The following is an 8,225-nucleotide window of genomic DNA, read 5'->3' on the forward strand; positions in this document are numbered from 1 at the left end:
ATAATTGCTATAATATATTAAAAAAATATAAAAATATAAATACGTGTATGAAGGTAAATACAAATATGATTTTGGTGGGATATAATTTAGCTTTAGATTATTGTAATAATTGTTATAATATATTAAAAATATAAAATATAAATAAGTGTATGAAGGTAAATACAAATCTGATTTTTTCTCTAACTAAAATTGAAGGACCCACAACCGAGAACTCCTACGCCAAGGGATAATTTAGGTGCCTGGACGAGTTGAACGTGAAACGACTCGACACGTGTTTCTAAAAAAAAATTGGGGTGTTGTATACCATTTTGCCAAAATACACCCTCTAGTTGTCTATTTTTTTACAAATAAAAACATCTTTTATTAAGTAAAGTATGCTCATTTTAGTGGAGTAATCATCTCAGAAGCCCCAAGTAGAAAATATAATCTCCTATCTTCTTCTCTATTTTACATACCCCTATTTCATTTAAGTTAATGTTATATTCCGATTTTACCCTTCAATTCATTTTCTTCATTTTCCCCATTATTTTTAGATTTTGAATTAATTAGATAAAGGAAACAAAATGTGAAAAAAAAAGCTAGTTTGCTGCTCTACTCGACGTCGTTGATTCCGTCGCCGACGATTCTTCATCGGAGCTCTCTATTATCGTCGTGTCATCAAAATTTTGAGTTCTATCAAGCTCTCCTTTATAATGCAGGTGCATTCTTCAACAAACATAAGAATAGTTGAATTGGATTAGGTTTTAAAATTTTAAAATTTAGATTGGATTTTGTTGGAGATGCTTAGCAAATTGGGTGTTTTACCATGGTTTATGGGTTGACTGAGCTATTAGATGATAAGAAATGGATTTTATGGTTGAATTGCAGTGAATTTTAGAGATTTGAATGAGCTCCCAGATTCGATTCGATTTTGAGTTATCGCGATTGTGTAAAACTGGTGGAACTGGTAATAATAGTAAAACTGTTAATACTGATTAATGTAGTACAACCAAAAAAAGCTAGTATTATTACTTACTAGGTGCTTCCCCACGCAACGCGTGGGTTGTGGTGTAGTTGGCACTTTCTTGTTTTTTTGGTCTTTTTCGTTTTCTCTTTTGTATTATTTTGTTTTAATTAGGCATATATGGGCTTCACAGTCACTTGTATTTACCCACTATATCTTTATACCATTTCGTTTAGATGTGTACAATTGTGGCGTTTATTTTTTATGAATTATGAGGATGTTGTTTTTTGGTTTTGAGGATCCAATCTTATCATTGACTGATATTGTTTCCAATACATCTATTGTATTTTAGATTTTCTAATTAACTGCTTATGTAAACCCTTCAGACGCTGTTGTTGCAATAATAAGTTATTTTTAAAAATAATTATCTTCTGTGTAAGTGATTATGTTTGTATGCCCATGTTTTGGTCTAATATCAATAAGATCGTTTCTGTTTTTCTTTAGTTGGCTTTGAAACCAATTTTGAGTTAAGCAAATAATGGGTCGAATTATGGTGTTAATAAGTAATATAAATTCTTATGTATATATATTGTATATATGTAACAATAAGTTTAGCTAACTAAAAAATTCTGTAATATTTAAATATAATCTTGAACACATATATATATATATATATATTATTTTTGGGAGGAATGTATGGAATTATTGGATAGAAGTTATTTTTGAGTTAAATGACCCTTGATGCCTTTAAAGTGAGTTAAATAATAATAAATTTTTATATGCGTCTTGACTTTTTTTAAAAGGAATACCAAGTGTTTCCTTCCAAATTTGAAGTGACATAGTATTTTAGTTTTCTTATATGATTTTATGAACTTCAATGTAAAGGTTTTTCAAAGTAATAAGTACACTCACAATGATAGAATTATAAAATTTGGAGAAATGTTTATTTCGATTAATCATATGCTCTTTTAAATATATTAAATAAATATGTTGTTGTTCCTACAAATAATACAACATATATTATAGTTTAATCATTGAGTTAAGCAATGGAAATGGAACTTGTGATTGCAAGACAAAATGCTTATATATATTATGTTACACATTGATCGTTTAAAAATGAATAGAAACATCTAATTCTCAAATAAAGTTAATTTTTTTGTTAAAACCAACATATGTGAATTTAAATTTAATTATGCAAATTTAAAAAATAAATATGAATAGATTAGAAAGGCAAGAAATATAAAAGAAATATTTTATTTTTATATAAATAAAATAAAAATTAAAAACAATGTTAAATATATATAATACTTTCTAAATTAAAATATAGAATCAAACTCTTACAAGTTACAACACATATGAGATATAACAACATTTGATATTGGTGGGAGAGGAGGAGAGAATGATTACTATAAGATGATAATCCAAATTAGATAATTGAGCTAAATCTTTAAAAAATAGAACATTGTAAAAAAAAAAAATATATATATATATATATATATATATATATATATATATAATACTCTCTAAATTAAAATATATAATCAAACTCTTACAACACATATGAGATATAACAACATTTGATATCGGTTGGAGAGGAGGAGAGAATGATTACTTATAAGATAATAATCCAAATTAGATAATGGAGATGAATCTTTTAAAATAAGAACAATGTAAAATATATATCATGTAGTCTCTAAAATTAAATTTAGCATAAATTTACAATGATATTTCATTTGTTTTTTACAACCCATACAACAAAATAAGAAATCAAAAAAACAAAAAAACATGATTTGAGGTATTGTAGAAGAGAATGAGAGAATGTGAAAATGTGATAGTAAAAGAATGTCAATATGAGAGAATGAGATATTGAGAGAATGCTTATTTATATGATAAGAAATGATGGAAGTTACATTTAGAATTATGGAGTTACAATAGTAATTTATTGTGTTTGAATAAAATTGAGTGGTGGAATATGATTAATGCATAATTTATTTTATTTTCAGTTATAATTTTATTTTAATGTGTGAGTTAAATGTCTTGTGTTTATTGGGTCTTAAATATTGTTTAAAGCAATTAGAAAGCAAATAAAAAATAAAAAAATTAGAAAACATTAAATGAAAATCAACTAATAAGGAGAGACTAAAACCTTACTTTTATATATATGATTTATTTATATTTGGATTGGTTTGGCTGGATACAATGTGCGAGAAAATCAGCATACATTTTTTAAGTGTGGAGGTCGTATGTATAGTATAATAGAGAAGAGTGATAGAAATTTGTTGATGTTAAAAGCAAGGATATACAAGAGGCTTGGGTTTGTTGAAAGTAACGTTAGGAACAATGAGCAACAATTGAGCTACACTCCACTAGTGGTACCATTATTGGAAAACTGTTTTATTAATGATGATGAGGATGTTGGTGTTTATCTAGCCTTCGTTGATCAAGAGAAGCGAAGATGTATGTTATTTGTGGATGTCATCACTATATCGGAACAGGGTCAACCTGAGCAAGTGACCGCCACCTTTTAGTGGGCCCCATGTCCACTCCCAGTCCATGGGTCAACTTTCTTTAATGGGCCTCACGTCCTCTCACTAGGCCCGTGAGTCCATCCATATCCAACGATCGGTTTTCTACGTCCGAGAGGCTTTAAAGACTTGTTTACCGTCCTTACAATTCACCACATAATCTTTCCCTGTGTTTTGTCCTCACTCGCTCCGTTCCGACAATCACTTCCTAGAAGGTCACCCATCTTGAGACTACTCCAGTTCAATCACGCTTAACTCAAGAGTTCTCTCAGGACCCTTGACCGAAAAGATAAGTGCACTTTGGTGACATAGGTGTAAGATTTAAGATAGACAAAGGTAACTAGTAGAGTAAGGAGAGACTGTGAGGTAGTGTAGAACCGAACATAGAGTAAATAGAGTAAAAACAGAGTACAATAAAAACAGAGTAGGAAGAGTGAATTGTAGAGTTAAATGGAGAAAGAGATAATCTCTTTTCTTACTTCATTTAGTTCATGGATACAAGCTAAATATAGACAATATACATAGGGTCGGTCAAGATTCTACGCACAATTACTCATGGGAAAGTGACATCTCCTTAACATAAACATGTGATATTTAGTTGACTTTGGTTCCCACTTGTATCAACTCGCAAACGGATCCAAGAGGAAGGATCTAGAGAGTTTGTGACCGTTGGTAAGGCTTCTCTTCATGGGCTTAACTTGTTGGATCTCTGAAGCGTACGGATGACCTGTCTCTTAGTTCCCTTTACGGATGTAAAAATGATGGTGTGTGTTTTCATACTCACCCTCAAGCTTAATCGATTGGAATCTTCGATTATGCTTGGAGTCACGAACACCCACCTCGTTAAAAATCTTCGTATAGAAAACCACATGGGAAAAACTATACACAAGGGAAAGAGAGTGTAGGTGTCATGACTAGAGATTTCATGGCCGAGTGAGATCCATGAGTCCAAGTTTAGAGTGAATATACTCACAAACTTGTGGACTAGCTGCTTTGGTGAGAACATCCGCTAACTGTTCTGAGCTTTCAGTGTAGCATGGGAGTGTGATGCCGAGTTGAATTTGTTCTCGAACCTTATGACAGTCGACTTCAATGTGCTTTGTTCTTTCATGGAACACCAAGTTAGAGGCAATATGAATGGCAGCTTGATTATCACAATGCATTGTTATTGGCTTTGATGACTCAACACCATGGTCTTTGAGAAGAGATTTAAGCCACATCAGTTCGGTAGTGAGTTTTCTCATGGCCCGATACTCAGCTTGCGCTTGATAGGGATATCACCTTCTGTTTCTTGCTTTTCCATGTGACGAGGTTTCCTCCAAGAAATGTACAATAACCAGTTGTGCAGCAACGGTCTTCACGATCTCCAGCGTAGTCAGCATCACAATATCAAAAAATTTCAGTGCTCTCATTGCGTCCCATCCAAATTCCTTGTCCCGGTGATCCCTTGATGTATTTAAGAATCCGTTTCACCATGTTCTACTGGCGCATTGTTGGTTCGTTCATATGTTGGCTTGCCTGATTCACTGCAAATCAAATGTCAGGCCGTGTAATAGTGAGCTATATAAGCTTACCTACTAAACGACGATATCGTGTGACATCTTCAAATGGGGCATCATCAAGTTCCCCCTTTCGACTTGTTTTGTAGTCCTCTTCCAGTGGTGTCGAGACTGCTTTTGATCCAAGTTTTCCTGCTTCACTTAAAAGATCAAGTGCATATTTTCTTTGTGATAAGAAGAATCCTTCTTAGACCTATATACTTCTATCCCAAGAAAGTATTTTAACTCTCCAAGATCTTTGATGTCAAAAACTGATTTGAGGAAGGATTTAGTATCTTGGATCCCTACCTTGTCATTCCCGGATATGATGATATCATCAACATACACGAGAATGACTACAATACCTTTGTTACTTGGCAATGTGAAGAGAGTGTGGTCGGCTTCTGATTGCCTAAATCCTCTTTAAATCAAGGTGGTGCTTAGCTTGTGATACCTAGCTCTGGGTGACTTTTTTAAACCATAGATAGCCTTGTTGAGTTTGAATACTTTTCCTGCGCCAATGGTGTCTTTTAAACCTGGTGGAGGTCTCATGTAGACTTCATCTTTAGCTTCACCGGAGTCTTCATCACCATGAACCAAATTTAAACCATCGTCATCATCGATTGGTATTTGTGGTGTGTTTTCGATTTGTAGATTGTTATCTGCCATAGGTGTTTGGTGAGTGTTGTCGTAGTCTTGGTTAGGTGTTTCAGGTGGTGTCGGCTCTAGTGGACTTGGTCTTTCGCTAGTAGTCTCAACACCAAGCTTCTCAAGAATAATACGGAGGTTGTTGGCACGATCGGATGAAGATGTGGCTAGATCCTTGATGTTGTTCCAATTCTTCTCATCATAGTATCCCTTTGATTCCACAAACTTAACATTTGGTGAGACAAGAACTTGCTTCATTTCAGGGTCATATCACTTATATCCTTTTTGAGTTGTATAGTAGCCGATAAACATACTTTTGGGTGCTCTTGGCATCCAGTTTGTCTCGTTGTTCACCTGGTCTCAAGACATAACACACATAACCAAAAACTCGTAAGTGATCAAAAATTGGTTTTTCTTTGTTTAATACCTCAAATGGCGAGATGTCTTGAAGAATTTTAGTAGGGGTTCTGTTGATAAGATAGCATGCAGCCAGTACAACATCTCCCCAAAAACGTTTTGGGATATTGGTGTGAAATATCATAGACCTTGCAACTTCCATGAGATATCTATTTTTTCTTTCAGCTACACCATTTTGTTGTGGTGTGTAGGGACAACTTGTTTGATGAATAATTCCATGATTGGCTAGATGTTGTTTGAATGCATGACTTGTGTACTCCCCACCATTATCTGATCTCAAAATTTTAATCTTGGCATTATAGTGGTTAGTCACATAATTTTGAAAATTAGTGAATGCCTTAAGAACTCTATCTTTAGAAGGAAGTAATGTTAACCAAATATATTTAGACTTCTCATCAATAAAAGTGACAAAGTATTTTTGATTTTCTCTAGATAAACAAGGAGATGTCCAAACATCTGAATGAACCAATTCAAAGCAATTTTCATTAATTGTCATAGACTTAGTGAAAACAGACTTGCAATGTTTACAAAGAATACAAGCTTCACACTGATCATTTTTAAAAGACATGTTTGGTAACATAAGCTCTAGAGCACGAAAATGAGGCTGTCCTAGTCTAGCATGCCAAATAGTACTATTAGATTTAACTACAATTGAACTAAAACAAGAAGATAAAGATGGAGATAGGTTCGAATTCTCAAGCACATAGAGGTCATCTTTTGTGAATCCTTGTCCAAACACTCTACTTGTGTCAATATTCGGAAAGTGTACATTGTTAGGACCAAAGATTGCATAACAGTTTAAATCAGTAGTAGCTCTTTTGACTGATAACAAGTTTAAAGTAAAGCTAGGCACACGGTCGAGTACACGGTCGGATTCATAACGGGCTCCTCAAAGTTTGATTCGAATGAAGATCTTCCTTTGCGATTCAGTTTCAGCCTTCTTCATAAAAGTTGTAGCAAAGCAAGTTATCTTTCTAATGCCGGTGGTCGTAAGTCAATCGGAGATGTCGTTCAAGAGTTGTTCCTGTTTTACTGAACCAATATCATTCCAGATCGAAGACTGGAGTTACTTAACGGACCCACCACTCGACCATGCACTCGACCGAGCACATGGTCGAGCACTTGCAGCCGACTCTCTGTTTTGTCCTCTAGCTAACTAGAGCTTCTCTCTCTCTTTACTATATATATGTGTACTGGCACTTGTAGCCGAAAAAAAGTCAGACCCTAGAGACCCTGGAGACACCTCATAACCTAGTTTTTGCCATTTTTAGCTGATTTTACTTTATTGCATCATCTCTTATCTTTTCTAGGATTTTCATAGATTTGTAACCTTCATAACTTTAAATCTATTGAGTATTTGCTTTCACTTTTTTGTTCAATATTGTTCATCTCTCTCTCTTATCTTTCTGATCATGTCTGTTTTAGCAATTTTTGGGTTTGTGTTCTTCATTATGATTTTTAGATCTGATTAGTGGCTTAGGATCTTAGAGATGGGATAGGTTGGTAAAGAGCTATGTTTATCTATATTATTTAAGATTGATTGTTTATAGATCCTTTATGGGTTAGTTGTGTTCTATGCTATCTTTGTTTAGAGAAGTTAAGGATAGATCTTAGGTTTCCTTGCATCATACCAATGTTCAGGATGCTTGATCATGCTAATACTGGAGATTACTATGCCTAGCCTAAGAGATTAGTTGTCTAGGGTGGTTTTTGACAAATAATGAATCTGGATCTTAATGCCTGTTTATTTATGTCTTAGCTAGTGAGAACTAGGTCTAGGAGTATTTAGACTTGATTGTTATTGCCATGAGAGTGGATTAGCAAGTTTCTGAGATCATTGTCTAGGGATAGCTTTTGTGAAGTTTGTTAAACAATATGGGTAAGCTTAGCTTGATACCAACCAATTAACCCCATCTCTAGGATCTATTTGCTCATTGTTTGTTACTCTTTTCATATTTAATCATTTGTCATCGTTTATCTTGCATCTATGTTCTTTGTTTTGCTTCTGTTCTTCTGTTATGCACCACTCGACCATGCACTCGACCGAGTGCATACTCGAGCGCTAGTTTACTTCCTTATTTATGTTCTGCTTCTTCCAGTTTGCTCTTAATTGCATTTGTTAGTAGTTTTCTCTTGCTTATCATAGTTTATTGC

Source organism: Camelina sativa, chromosome 11, assembly GCF_030686135.1.
Source record: "Camelina sativa cultivar CO46 ecotype springtype chromosome 11, ASM3068613v1".
NCBI lineage: Eukaryota > Viridiplantae > Streptophyta > Magnoliopsida > Brassicales > Brassicaceae > Camelina > Camelina sativa.